Below are 16,352 nucleotides of genomic sequence, written 5' to 3'. Positions count from 1 at the left end.
TCCCACTCGTAATAACGACTTTGTGGTGGCGTTCATGTGCATTCAACTCGTAAATACGAGTTGCACCATAACTGCAGACTGGAGCTCTCCAAAATGGGGCGTGAACTCTAAAAGTGGGCAGAACCTCCAAAATGGGGCGGGGTCTCCACACGCTGGGTGTAACTAAAAAGGTGCCATTGTCCGGTGAGGTCCGGTTGGGGAGTTACGGAGGGGTTAGCATTTTTGTAGCATAGTGTAGAAAATCAACACTTTAATTGATACAACCAATAAAATCTTTAGAATGAGCTGTGGGGTGGAGTTTGCACTGAAGTCGATTGGGGGAAAAAAATGCGCATGCGTGTCATGTGCCTGTCCATCAATGGGAGGAAGCCACGCCCTATTTTGGAGCTCCCATCCCGTTTTGGAGTTCCCACCCCCATTTGGAGATCTCCAGGCTGCAGTTATACCCTTCTCTAATAATGGACTCTACGGCATCACCGAAGAGGCCGGTGGGAGTCACAGGAGCGTTCAGCAGCACTTTACGGTCAGCATCTTTGAGGTCAGCCAGGTTTAACCATAGGTGTCTCTGAAGGACGACCATAAAACCCATGACCTTACCCACGGCCTGGGCCGCTCGCTTCGTCGCCGCGCGCAGATCCTTAACGGCCTCCACCGTGAGTAGACACATTTTGTATGTATGAGAATATGAGCCCACAACCCACAAAGTTTCACCAAACCATTTTTTTCTCCCATAGAAAACCAAGTGTGGTAGTTTTATGTTTGATATTCGCTGCATATTTGCCTAGGCTGCTTTAGGGACCATCTGCAAATTTACCTCACAGTACAAAACGAAGTCCAATAATTTTATATTTAAAGCAAGTTTTTTGGACAGTGTAGAGTAGGGCTTGTTTTTTGGGCAATGTAGAGTAGTGCTTGTTGTTTGTAATTTCTCCGATTACAAATGCAGACATGGTTTTATGTTTACGTGGCGCGATGCAACACAATGCGTAAAACGACAGTATAAGTCATTATAATCCATAATTATGTCCCCACTGGATGCAACGAATGCCTCGTTTATAATGGGTTTTCATGTTTTTGAATCATCGCTCCGGCCGGACAGGGCATCATCACAGTATGGTAGGGGCGTAAGATTTCACACCTTCAGGTCAGGGGGTCATCTTGCCCCAGGGGGCATATATTATTGTTTGATCTATTATAATATTATACTGTATAAATGTTACTATTCACTGTAAAATCTCATACAATGTCAAGGCCAAAATGTGTAAGTTTATGAGAAAAATACTCCATACTATTTTCCATCCTCCCTCTAACATGCACATAAACAAGCCTTGACTTTGGATAAGAACAGCAGAGGGCGTTTCCATTGCATCTGGGATGATCTCCTCCTATGCCCGATCTTGTCTTGAGAAGCTTTTGCATGCCCTCCAGTGCCAAAATACTTTCTCTAACCAAAACGCACAAAGTCCCACCCTCTAGACACATTTTGTATGTATGAGAATATGAGCCCACAACCCACAAAGTTTCACCAAACCATTTTTTTCTCCCATAGAAAACCAAGTGTGGTAGTTTTAGGTTTGATATTCTATATTAATTTATTCAAATTAATGTTTACAGTAAATGAATAATTTACTCAAACTGACTAAATATATATTGCCAATAACTCTCCTTAGACAATACTTTCTCCAAGTATGTACACAAATATTTTTTAAGAAAAAAAATTACAGTCATTCACCAAAATGGGGTTTTTCGTGTTCCAAATGTTGTATGTTTGTTTTGTTTTAAATAATTGTGAATGGTGCATAGGCTACAGTAAGGGAGATATTGGCAAAATTTCACATGTAAGTCAGTCTTGTAACCAGCAACGTACTACAACCAGTGGAACCTGAAAAAACCCTTTTGGTTAATTACTGTAGTTTTTTAAAAAGATATTTGTGTACTGTACATACCGTAAGGGAGATATTGGCAAAATCTAACCTGTAGTAAGTTAGTCTTGTATCTAGCAACGTACTACAACCGTTGGAACATGAAAAATTAAAATACATTGGACGTTTTAACCCAGTCGGTGGAATTGTCAGACGGTCCCTTGTGTGCGATAGCGCGTCAATGCTTTCTCTGGTTTAAATTTGCAGCAATAATACACCTAGGCGGTTTTGAACTCCTATTTTTATGTCAATATAAAGTGGTTGCATATTGTTAAAACTAATCGTGGTATTGATATCTTTGTAGGACTGTTGACTCTATAGATCAGTGGTAATGGAAACCAACTATAAAGAAAATGCAGCACGTTGCGTTCTTCTGACCTCATTTGCTTGCCTGTATATAGTTCGCATAATCATCAATAAAGTGTATTCTGAGATCTGAGGTCTTATATCACTGTATTAGTTCACTGAGTCGCATTATGCCTCGTTGGGGAATCCTGGAGTGTAATGTATGAGAATAACCATAGTATTACAGCACAGAGTCACACAAGCCATGATACAAGTAAAGGAAACTAAGCAACCGAAAGCAATATATGTCTTCCTCAGATGTAATGTTAGTTCTGTACATCAGCGTTGGGTAAAATAGCATTATAATCTCCTATGTGGTAGAGAAAGCTGCTTACATGTAGGCTACGGGAAACAGCGAAGATGTTGAATTAAACATTCACACAATCAGCGTTTCCACGTTTATACTGGCCCCCATAATCAAAACTTCTACTTAGGGCTTGCTCCATTTCTGCAAATCAGCAGACAGTATAAGTCATTATAATCAGTAATTATGTCCCCACTGGATGCAACGAATGCCTCGTTTATAATGGGTTTTCATGTTTTTGAATCATCGCTCCGGCCGGACAGGGCATCATCACAGTATGGTAGGGGCGTAAGATTTCTGACACACGCTTGAGGTATTCGGCCAATCATAACACACTGGATAGCTGGCCAATCACAGCACACCTTCAGGTCAGGGGGTCATCTTGCCCCAGGGGGCATATATTACTGTTTGATCTATTATAATATTATACTGTATAAATGTTACTATTCACTGTTAAATCTCATACAATGTCAAGGCCAAAATGTGTAAGTTTATGAGAAAAATACTCCATACTATTTTCCATCCTCCCTCTAACATGCACATAAACAAGCCTTGACTTTGGATAAGAACAGCAGAGGGCGTTTCCATTGCATCTGATCTGCCCGATCTTGTCTTGAGAAGCTTTTGCATGCCCTCCAGTGCCAAAATACTTTCTCTAACCAAAACGCACAAAGTCCCACCCTCTAGACACATTTCACCTCTCTCTTTCTAGTACTAGCAGAGTTTACACTAACCACATGCACACACCTCCCCGTCGGCTCTCTTGGCCGGTGAGCACCCTTCTCTGCGAGGTGTTGTCCTCCGGGAGTCTCTCCTCGCTGATGTGCCCTCTCAACTGCTTCCTAATCACAAGGACACTCACCTGGCTTTGTTCTGCAGGGAGCCATTACCATAATCGGGCTGCAGAAGACAGCTATTCAATTAGAGCTAGAGAGCCGGGAAATACAAAGCATGCAAGTTTCCGCTTATACGGAGAGCTGCTTTATCTCATGCTGCTGTCCATCTATCATATCACTAATGGGCTCGCGCTCACTCAATCACGCAGAAACACACTTTTTTTTTCTTTTTGTCCTGCAGAGGTGTGAGGAGGTTTGGTGTACATGAGCTATAGTCACATACGCATGCAGCATCATGTGCCAGAGGCAGATGGCAGCAGGTTTTATGGTGTATGTGTGTTTGGCATGCCAAGCTGTGATTGCACAGACACTCGGCTGAATATTCAACATAAACTGCTCAATCTCAACCTATGCAGAATTTCTGAATAAAACCGTTATTGTGATAAACAATGGTCCTTTATGGCTGAGGAAGGTTTGAGTTTAAGTAAAGCATGTTTACACGGTACATTATAATTTTAAGGCAAGACACTACAGGTAGAAACATTATTTATTCAAGCACTGGTCAATTTTGAGATTTTGCTTTTCATAACATGTTGTTTCAGACAAGTAGAAAATAAAAACATCCAAAAAAACACTTTTAATCTTATTGAACTTCTATCTGTAGCTTTTAATTGCAATATATCAGTTTATTTGCCTCTTTATAATGAATCGCTTATTGTATTCCTCAATTGAAAGTCGCTTTGGATAAAAGCATCTGCTAAATGAATAAATGTAAAATGTAAATGTAATGATGTACAAAATTAACTATAACTGAAATAAAAAAGAATAAAAACTATATAAACATTAAAAAACTAAAAACGAATAAAAATGACAAAAACACACCAAAATTACTAAAACTTTAAGTGAAATTAAAATTAAAACAGAAAATGTAAAAATAAAACCTGATATTTAAAACCCAAAATATTAATAAAAACTATAAAATTATCTAAATGATATGAAAATAACATTGCTGCTGACAATATTTTCTGATTTATGGAATGATAAAAGAGATATAAATCCCCTCTGTATACCTAGCTGTATCTAAAGTTCAGATTTCTGTTCTGAAAACATATGCAAATTAGTACATATGTAATTAGATAATGGCTCATTTGCATATTTAAATATAACATAAAACTTGTAATACAAAATTTTTTTTTGCAATTCTTAATGTAATAAATCTATTTGTTCATTTTTACCCTATTCACCTGTGGTGTCTTGCCTTAAGTGATCGAAGAAAATTCAATTTTTCATGAATGATCCTGTTGAAGCATATGGGGCCATTCGGAGTTCATGGATGTATGGAGTGTCCTACATTCTCAGTGCTACAGATTAAACAGCGCACCAGCCCCCACCTGTCAGGTCGGAGCCAATTCACACACATAAAACACACAACCCCCCATCACTGTCACGTCAGACCCATGTAGAAGTGTGGAGACAGATTGCTCAACCCACCCACACCACAGTCCCCACCCCCAATATTCCATTATCAATTTCATTGTTACCTGCCACATCCAGGTCATATGTTGGCCAGCACCAGCAGCCACTTACCAGACAGCAGCAAGAGGATTAGTAACTGGAGCCCTCGTGCATGCATGTCACTGATACATCCAGAACCTGCGCATCAGATACACACTGGATGGACATGCTCATAGCAGCGTGAGAGAAAAGATTAGCACTATGCTTGATATGTGCTCTGGTACTAGGCATCAGTGCACAGTAATTTGAACCGAATTTTACCCAGAATGCACCTGGACTCTAGATAGTCAGAAAGATATCATAACTTAAGATGGATTAAAAGCCAGTTTATAAGTGAAAAAGTTACATTAAAATCAGCATGAAATCAAAATGTACATTATTTGCTTTCTAAATACATTGCTGGTCCTAAAAGTGTGTAATTTATGATAAATTACTACTGTAATACCTATAATATACAAAGACAACTATAAAGCAGCCATTTAGTGATTTATCCAAGAAGTGTAAACCAGAGTAGTACATCAAGAATTGATTTTTTTCTTTCTAATTCAAGTAAAATATGCTTTTTAGAACAAAATGTAAATGTTGGCAAATGGATTGGGATTGATTGGATGGATGGATGGATGGACATGTTGATCAATAGAACGATAGATAGATCTATAAACCAAGAAGTGTAAACCAGAGTAGTACATCAAGAATTGATTTTTTTCTTTCTAATTCAAGTAAAATATGCTTTTTAGAACAAAATGTAAATGTTGGCAAATGGATTGGGATTGATTGGATGGATGGACATGTTGATCAATAGAACGATAGATAGATCTATAAAATGAATGACAGACAGACAGACAGACAGATAGACTGATAGATAGATAGATAGATTCTAGCACAGAACTACATCAGCACAACAGCACTAACCTCTTGTAACACCAGAGTACAACAAAGTGAAAAACCTTTAAATGCACTGAATCATGTGTGAAAAAAGAAACCCGGAGTTAATTTGACAGCATAATCCCGCATGTGACACCGGGGTCCAGCACACCTGCGGAGAGGAGACGAGGGTGTGAGGGGGTGTGGAATACTCTCTCCCCCTTCTCCCAGGTGACGGCAAGGACATTCTCTCATCTCAGGCAAACAGACGAGATTATAAAAAAAGGAGGAAAAGAGAGAGGAAAAGCGAGAGTGAGTGCCTTCATCTTCAGAGAGTCACTTCAAAGGCGTTAAAGAAGGTAAGAGAGAGAGATCATTAGTGCTCGGGCTCCAGTGGACAAGCCGCCCACCGTGGGAGAGGCTGACCCCACCGATCGCATTTACATGTGAAGCAGCTCTTCTGCGTGCACTGCTTTAACTGTGTGTACATGACTCCACAGCCCTGAACAAAAAATATTTAAGTAATAGACTAGAACGTCACATAAATACAAAAATACAAATACACACTGAAAAAAATAGTGTAGAAACAAATTTCAGTCAGAAATTGCTAATAAATTTCACAATTAGTTCATCATGCTTCAACAAGAACACAAAAACACCACAAAAGTTCAAAAAAATAGTCCATATGACTTGAGCACTACAATCTGAAGCTATTAAAGGATTAGTTCACTTCCAGAATAAACATTTCCTGATAATTTACTCATGTCATCCAAGATGTTCATGACTTTCTTTTCTTTTCGGTTTTTTTTTTTTCTTTTTCGTTTTTGAGGAAAACATTCCCTGATTTTTCTCCATATAGTAGACTTCAATGGCGGCCAACAGGCTGAACATCAAAATTGCAGTTTCAGTGCAGCTTTAAAGGGCTCTACACAATCCCAGCCGAGGAATAAGGGTCTTATCTAGCTAACATCTTGGATGAGTGAGTAAATTATCAGGAAATTGTCATTCTCTAAGACTAAGTGAACTAATCCTTTAAGTCATAATACGCTGTTAAACTATCTCTATAATGATCTGGGACTGAATAATTGAATCAGTTTCAATTGAATCTGAGAAATTTTGGTCACACAAACCTATTACATTGTTCCAAAAGACTTATAATGAGTTTTATGGACCACTTTCATGATGCTTTTATGGTGATTTTTATTTATTTATTTTGTAATTTTGTAGCTTAGAAGACTCAGTCCTCATCAAAAAATGATTTGTGTGTGTGTGCTCAATGCATGAAAGAATGTCATACAAATAAAAATGTGCATATTTCATTAGTGACCTAGAGCAGAATCTTAAATATTTGTATTAATTTTATGCAATAACATTTTTGATTAAAAATGTATAAAATCCTTTAATTAATTTAAAGACTTAAATGGAAAAAAAAAATCCCAGTTGTTTCAAAGATATCTCAGACTTTTGGACTGCACTGTATATTCAAACAAATAACCAGCATAAGTAAAAAGGCCAAGGAAATAGACTTGTAAAGGGTAACAGACACAGATAATAAACAGATTTTCTCTCTCAAGCTATATCTGTCTTTCACAATCTGTCTTTCCATTTACATCAGGATGTTTTATTCTGGGAGTGTGATGTAAATCTCCTCTGTAATTGAACAGACTTTACATGGCTGATTACAGTACACAAGACTCATTAGTGCCTCATTAAGACATCACACACACACACACACAGAGAGAGAGAACAGTGAAGGACAGCATGCAAAAACAACAATGAACGCAAAGCATTCAAATGTATGAGCATGTTTGTTCATTCTCTTACGCCGACGCTTCAACAGACATCTGTCATATAATTGCTATGTGCCACAAAAATGATCAGTACTAACAAGTTTATTTGCAGATCCAGAGGGGGATCTGCATGTGTGAACATGTGATGCATGTCTACAGTGTGATTTCATGTTCATGCAATATTGACTTGAAAGGAAATAGTGTTATAAGACTGACAGGGAAATTGGTTTTTACACTCTACAACAACACACAAGGTCATTTTCACAAATATATTGCAAAAAGCCATTGTCACATATTGTTTTGCTTATTCAAAGCTGACCATTTAACAAAACCTGCATTCATGGTGGTACATTGTTGCACCAGTAAACTATCAAGATATTTGCTTTTACATTTCATTCATTACTGCATGTCTTTAACATTCTTACATGATTTGAAACAAAGCAATTTAAGTGTACAAATACTGTCTTTCTGAAGGGCAAAACTTCTACAGGCTTTTGACCCTACATCCTTTCACTTATCATCCCAAGTCTTCAACCACTAAGCCAAACACCAAAGCTCTGATTAAAAGCTTAACATTGTTACTTAATGAGAGCTGTGAATTCATAAGCCAGGTGGTGCAAGGACAGAGCATGTTTCCTCATGTCTCCTGTAAGAGCTCACTGCTGTGATTATATTCAGAGAGGATAATCAGTGATGGTGAATCTCTGCTCTCTGCATGGGCTGAACAGACTCTTTTAAGCTTTTAACCTTAACCCTGCGTCCACTGGCATGGAAGAAATCCACTCAATACCGCTCAAAATCTCAGTGTGTGTTTAAAATGTAGAGCAAGAGTGGTCTTCAATATGGTCTGTGATTGCTATGATCATATATATGCACAATTGCCAAAAGCCATTAGGCCACAAATGCCTAAAGTATATATTCAGTGTCATTATAATCATTTTTTAACCCAGCTACAGTCTAGGCAAAGAGAAAGTGTGCGCTTGAGCTTAAATTGTGGATTGTGGGTCAGTGGATTTTAGGTTATGCTCAAGGAGTTAAACTGGGACAGAAAAATCCTAAACGCCATACTGGAACATTTGATTAAATAAAAAAACTAATAAATAAAATAAAATAATTTTTAAACTAAAATTTACAACAATTTACAACAACAAACAACAATAGTAATAGAAATAGAAATAATGATGATTATTATTATTTCCACATGCTATGATAAATAATCATTAATAATTAAAAATTAATAACTAAAACTACAAAAAAATGACATCAATTTTTAATTAATTGCTAAATTTTGAGATTACATTTAAATGTTATTAAATTAATTTCGTTTTTTAAAGGATTAACTTTCAAAAACAGTGAGCATTATATGACAACCAAGATAATTTAAAAGTAAAAATAGAGAAAGTGATCATGCACAATTAAAATATCCCATATTGACTAATACATCTATCCATCAGTTCTCCAAACAGCTTGTCCAAAGATGCTGGAGCCTATCCCAGCATCTTAGGCTGTAGGCATGGGAAAAAAACATGGACGGATGGCCAGTGCATTACAAAACCAACACACAGAGACATACACATTCACACTCACACCTACAAACAATTTACTGTCTCCAATTCATGCAGGACCTTGTCTTTGGATTGTGGGAGAACATCCAAGCTCCACACAGAATGGCCTCATGGTGTTCGATTGATTCCAATACATTAACAACCAATACCCAATACAGTACAGATATATAGTATTTCTAATTGAGATGATTCGGAATGCAAACAGATAGCTTTCTCACAGTATTACAGAACTCCTTGATCAGGACTAGGACTGCATTCATGGCCGGCCACTAAACAGGCCTCATATCAGCACAGCGAGAAACTTGTAAAACACAGTGTTGCAGAATGCGAGACATAATGATTACATCAGGTGAAGGCTGCCCTGCAGCACTCCAGCGTATGTGTTTGTATGCTAGTGTGTTTAGGCCTGTTTTTGCTGAATAAAAGCAGAACAAATTCAGGCTACTGCAGTAAGCTCACCATTCATCATCTTTCATCGACAAGGTGAGAGAACGGCGGAGAGAGAGAGAGTACAGCTCCATGAATAATGGAGAGAGTGTGGTGTGGTCCCAGGGCTCAGAGAATTACTTTCACTTTGCAGCATTTAATCAATGGCTTCAACATCTCGTTCTCTCTCGCTCACCATGTGGTCGGCAGCACATTGCGCAGAGAGTATTACCAGCCCCACAGATAAATCCCGGTGGGATATCTCCAAACTTTCCTTGTACCTTTCCCTCTAAACTCTTTCTCTTCCTCTGTTCCCTTGGACTCTTTGAAATTGCAATGGGAAATTGAAAAAGGCGCAGACTTAACAGCTTACAGTAATCCATTGCCCACTTACTTTCTGCAAAGATAACTGCGAAGGTTAAGCCATTATGCTTCAAAATACAAGAACTCATTTCTTTTTTACAATTGTTGTAGGTTATTCTTGCTTTCCTGGGGTAAACAAATGTGACATTTAACTAATAGCCAACCGTTCTCAAGCTTTTTTTGTTACCTATTTTAGATGATGGCAAGAAGATTGAATAGACACAAAGCAAAATAGATGCCCACTGATGCCTCTAAGAAATGATAAATTCACTTCATAGTTGACTTCACAAAAACATCTCCATGACAACTGAGCTGGTGAAGACCTTATAAAAATACATCAGCGCCCAGTATAATGTTCCCGTTTTGTTTGCAAGCTTTTCCACAGCACTAGTGAGTTCAGGAGTTTCAGAGCAGACAATCCAGCGCCTGAGGAAAGGGGCAGCTGGATCACATCTTTGTTTTGGACGCCTGGCTGGAGATGGAAAAACTCTGTGCCCCCTGGGTAAACTGACTTCCAGTCCAGCACTGAAAAGATTGGTATGGAGTGTAAATTGGTCATATACTGTACAGCATAGACAGGGTCACGAGTTCAAACTGAAGGGCATGTGCTTCCTCATGTTTCTGAGCAAAGTGGGTTTTTGAATGCAACTTCCTAAAAATTATTTGTATCTTTGTTCAGACAGGCAGAATATATATATATATATTGGAGTAGAGCATCTCTCGCAACATCCTCTGAGACAGTGGGCACCCTGTCAGTAAGTGTGCAAATAAATAAATCTATATGCATTGTTCAGTATAAAAAAATAATGATGTTCTTTTCACATCAAATGTAGTATGAATATGTTTTTATGTTTGTAACTTCCTACAAAAAATGAAAAACGATATTGTACCTACATGACATTTGGAACTGAGGCATTCTTGTCATTTTCAGGCTTAGGGACAAAGTCTGGCGGAGGAGGACAGATTTGATCTGTACCGTCTATGAACAAGAACAACAAAAATGTCAAATGGAAAAAAAATAAAAATAAAAATAGGCATTCAAGACATAACATTGATATAAGGTCATATACAGCATACTATATTTACATGATTTTACAAGATGTTAAATATTCACCAATTTTACATTTTTGACCAATACTGATATTTTTAAGCATCCTATAACCGGTATGCAAAAGCAATTTTTAATTATTTCTGAATTTTCACACAATAACTAAATGGCCATTATACAACAACAACAACAACAATATTAAACATATAAAGATATATATATATATATATATATATATATATATATATATAATACACACATACACACACACACAAACAAAGAAAAACAAGTAGATAGAATAGAAAAAATAGAAAGCTTTTTTTTTTCAGGTTTTGATTGTTTTTTAAATGTTGTATCTTAAGCTCACCAAAGCTGCATTTGTTTGATTAAAAATACTGTAAAAACAGTTACATTGTAAAGTTTTATCTTTCAAAACAACACTTTTCTATTTTTATATAGTTTGATTTGATGCATGCTTGCTGATTTAATGTATTAATTTCTTAAAACAATAACTAAATAAATAAAATTCTTACTGACCTCAAACTTTTGAACAGTAGTGCATGTTTGGTTGTTGTTTTTTTATTTTAAAAAGTTCACACATTTCATGTTCTTATTGGTCTAAAGTCTAATTTAATTTTTTGTTCACATTGTGTCTTAGTCTGAGCTTAGTTAGTCATTCAGGTCATAACATGCAACATCAAACAAAATGCAATATTTCAGATGTTATTTTCACTACTCTTTCCTCATGTTGTGAAATATGTGGCATTGACTATTAGGTGACTGAGTGAAAGTGTCAGTGGCTACATTGGATACAGTTTATGCATGAATGCATAAAATGCCTCGCGTATGTAGTCTCATGCACCACAGCGAGATGTCATGAAGGACACGAGCAGAAGCAAATATTCCTGTTTTCCATTCTCTCTTTCCACACTGACAGCTACTCTCACTTGTTGTACTGTATAAAAAAGTATCTTGGTATCGTGCAGGTGTTACATCATCACTATAGCAACCGATGTACTGTAGATACACCTGATGCAGCCTACACTGTCTGTACAAACAGATCCGATTGCATCACTTGCAACTAGACAGTCAGTACTAAAGAAAAGTACTTTATATATATTTAAAAAAAAGTATATATATATGTATATATATATCATCACTGTTTTGATATTAAGCAGCACAAATGTATGTAATAACAAGAATTTTTTTCTTGAGCACAAAATCAGCATATTAGAATGATTTTTAAATTGAGTCAGGACTGGTAAAATAATAATAATAATAAAATAATAATAAAAATAATAATGCCCCCAGATAAGGTCACACAGATATACTAAAAACAATCTCTAAAATAAAACATGGTTAAACTTTAAATATAAATAGTACATATTAAATGGATAGCTCGCCCAAAAATAAAAATGAATCACCCTCATGTCATTCCAAACCTGTATGACTGACTTTCTTCATGTGGAACACAAAAGACGACATTTAAAAAAATGTTTTAGTGTTTTTTTCATTGTGATTTTCTTTTTGGACCCCATTGACTTTCATTGTTTGGACCAAAATGTGGAAACTTTCTTCATAATATCTTCTTTTGTGTTCCACAGAAGAAAGAAATTCATTCAGATTTTAAATTACATAAAGATCATTTTGGGGTGCAATATCCCTTTAAGACACCCTGAACTAACTGATGACTTTAATACATTAAGCCCAACGAACATTAATAAGGGACGTGACACCAGTAGATTGAGGACTGATTACCACAATGGCTGGCGTTCTTGCGTGGATGTGCTATACATTACCTGTACAGACACGTAAAGTGCTTTTCAATTACTGCCAACGTGACATTTTAACAGTTCATTATCTTCGTTAGATTACAGCTACCTAAAACAAGCTTAGTTTTGAGCACATCTGAATTCAGTAAGGAATTTACTGTATCAGTGATCATTTGCACAGTCTGATCCTGGATCAGTTTGGAAACACTGAGAATCTCCTCCGTGAATTAACTTGTATTAGATTAATCAGCCGCGTCTCTTTATTTGCCTTTGGGAGATGCTAACTGTACCCCCTTCAATCCTCAACAGACACCTCAGGTTTAAGATCAGTACACACATTTACACACACACAAATCCTCAAACACCGAAACGACGTCGACGCCAAGCACAGTGAATTGTTGCACTGACAGACATGTCAATTTATAGTCGAGCGGGAATATAAAGAAAACCGCCGCTCAGATCATAATAAAAACATGTAAATGTACGACAGACGTTTGAAAACAGACACACATATTGAGGTTGTGAAACCCGCGACTAATGACATGTCTTACATTAGGGCTCGGATCTGGACGTGTGCGAAATTCTCTTGTGTCTGTCATCTTCCACATCTCTTTTCCGTGTTGTTTATTCATCTTTGTGGTGATGGGAAAACACAAAGCCACTGATCCATGTCCAAAGCTGACAGAAATGGAACAGCCTCATGGCATTATCCTCTTGAAGAAAACTAAAAAAAAAAAAATGGTAAAAGTGGAGGAAAAGAAGAGGGAGATTTAGGGGTTTAAAATGAGAAAAGATAGGGAGAGAGAGGCTGAATAAAATTAAATGGCTTTAAAATAACTCTACTGAATTGTTATATATAGTCATTTTTGTATTACATTTTGTATATGTAGACATATGTCTGATCTGAATTGAACCGTAGGCACAGCATTCAGAATATAGCATATAATTCCACATGAAGAATTACCTGGAAGAACATATGTCTTCACAAGCAGCGTGCCGCAATGACTGTAAAACCTGCAGTGATAAAAAGCATAGGCATATCAAAGATACAGCACCATGACTCAATCCAATACTGGGAAGAAATATTGTAACTGCCTTATTTACGGTTTATCTCCATTTTTTGAGCACTTACTGTTGAGTCAGACTGGAAATATAAAAATGAGAGAGCAGGAGTTTTTAAACTGGGTTCCAGAGGTCACAGAAAATGTGAGAAAATAAAAATATGTAACAAAATGTTGTTTTTTGGGGCTGTCGACTTAACTTACAAAAACAAATATAATACTCTACCATTCAAAAGTTTGGGATTTTAAAAATGTTTTTCAAAGAAGTGTTTTATGCTTGCCAAGGTTGCATTTGTTTGATCAAAAATACAGAAAAAACAGTAATATTGTGAAATATTACTATAACTTAAAATAACTGTTTTCTATTTTAATATATTTTAAAATGCAATTTATTCCTGTGATGACAAAGCTGAATTTTCAGCATCATTACTCCAGTATTCAGAGTCGCATGATCCTTCAGAAACCATTGTAATAATATGCTGATTTAGTGCTTAAGAAATATTTCTTCTTATTATCAATGTTGAAAACAGCTGTGCTGCTTAAAATTTTTGTGCAAACCTTGATTAATTTTTTTCAGGATTCTTTTATGAATAGAAAGTTCAAAAGAACAGCATTTATTTGAAATAGAAATCTTTTACAACATTATAAATGTCTTTAGTGTCACTTTCAATTAATTGAATGCATCCCTGCCGAATAAAGTATCAATTTCTTTCCAAAAAATATCTTAATGAATGGTAGCGTAGACATTAAAAATGTCAATGCAATATTTTTTTGCATGTCTCTTTGAAATTATATTTATTGTGAAAATTACAATAAATATTTTATCGTATTGTATTTTGTTGACAATTTACAAATAAATGTTTCTGTGATATTGTTTATTTTTATGCTAAATTTTCTAACATGAATTGTGTGCACACAAAAAAAGAAAAACTAAATTATATTTGTGAGTTAAAAAGTTTGAAAACCTGATGTGATGCAAAAGCCACTTCATGTTGCCTTCATATATTCATGACACTACAAAAATCATGCTAAATAGTTATAACATAAATACATCATTTGGATTAAAAGCTATTGCTGATTCTGGTGACTAATTAAATAACTGACACAAATCTATACTTTTTCTTTCTCACACACATACGCACCCCACAAAGACACAGAACATTGGTCACACAAAAGTCCAATTTGTCAGCAAGGCTGGATCAGTCTGTCTGTGTGACAATTTGCAAACCGGCGTCGCTCCATGCTACACGGCTCCCTCTGTTCCAGCGGTTCCACTCATCCATGGGATTACAGAGGAGCTGACGGGAAAGCAGAACGAGAGCTCAGACACTGCCAAAGGCTGAAGAGACAAAAGACCCCAGAATAATAGATACACACACTGAAAGTTGGTAACTGAGGATTCTGCAACTACTGTAAATTTCGGGGAAGCCATAGTGCTTACAATTGTTCACAGGAGTCGTATCACGACCAATCGTTAATTGTGGGGACATTTATAGCTTTCCTACATTTAAAAATGAAAATTACACCTAAAAATTATCATTTACTCACCCTCATGTTGTTCTTAATCAGTGTTGTTTTTGTTAACTAAAACGATTAAACTAATAAGTAATAATAATATAATAATAGTTTCAGTAATTAAAGTGAAATAAAATAAAATATATTACATGAACATTTATATAAATATTACAGTTAAATGAAAATGCTGCCTTGTCAACTAAACTAAACTAATAAAAATGGCAAAAGCACATAACAAAATTACTAAAACAAACATTTTAACTGAAAATATTAAAATGAATTCCAAAAAGGAAAAAAGTACTCTCATGTCATGAGATCTAAGCTTAGAAAAGTGGAGGCATCTCTTATGTATTCTGCCACAACCAAACTTCTCTCACTGAACACATTTGTCTACTTGTCAACTAAACTAAACTAATAAAAATGGCAAAAGCACATAACAAAATTACTAAAACAAACATTTTAACTGAAAATATTAAAATGAATTCCAAAAAGGAAAAAAGTACTCTCATGTCATGAGATCTAAGCTTAGAAAAGTGGAATACATCTCTTGTGTATTCTGTCACAACCAAACTTCTCTCACTGAACACATTTGTCTACCCAAGCAGGTGAAGTCAAAGCCTCTGCCACAACCTCTTAATCCAGTTGAGGAGTGCCACTTTATGTGGCTTTATGCAGCTGACAGAAAGCAGAGAGTGACTCTTCTTGTCCTTAAACTGCAAAGTTTTGCATTAATCCTCCTGTTGGAGGGAAACAGAGAGGACATGAGACATATTGTTCTTGAAAAAGAGGGAAAGAACAGAGAAAAAAAAAAAACGTAAACCTTCTCTTAAAAGAGATGTGTTCCGCCTATATAAATAGAGGCCATTCGGTCTGCCTCGCCGCCAGCTCCGTTTTATCTTTTGTCTTCTCCCTTCTCCCTTGACTTCTCCGTGAACCCTGCATCTTTCGAGACGTCTTCAAATCTTTTAAGAGTATTCGGGATATTCCTTGTATTTTGACACTTCCTCTGCCTGTTTGCTGGCTTTA

General features: G+C 36.3%; 1 long non-coding RNA gene across 1 annotated transcript; it reads right to left on the bottom strand.

The window, feature by feature from the left end:
- Nucleotides 1–13,330: 13,330 nt before the first annotated feature.
- On the bottom strand, nucleotides 13,331–15,101 carry LOC107706164 (uncharacterized). Its single transcript, XR_001636136.1, has 3 exons — nucleotides 14,954–15,101; nucleotides 13,715–13,764; nucleotides 13,331–13,474 (listed from the first exon to the last, which is right to left on the bottom strand). It is a non-coding gene; the product is annotated as an uncharacterized LOC107706164 (long non-coding RNA).
- Nucleotides 15,102–16,352: the final 1,251 nt, after the last annotated feature.

The sequence above is a fragment of the Sinocyclocheilus rhinocerous genome, unplaced genomic scaffold, assembly GCF_001515625.1.
Source record: "Sinocyclocheilus rhinocerous isolate Xijiao unplaced genomic scaffold, SAMN03320098_v1.1 scaffold53, whole genome shotgun sequence".
Lineage (NCBI taxonomy): Eukaryota > Metazoa > Chordata > Actinopteri > Cypriniformes > Cyprinidae > Sinocyclocheilus > Sinocyclocheilus rhinocerous.
This window is presented reverse-complemented; position numbering and strand designations above follow the sequence as displayed.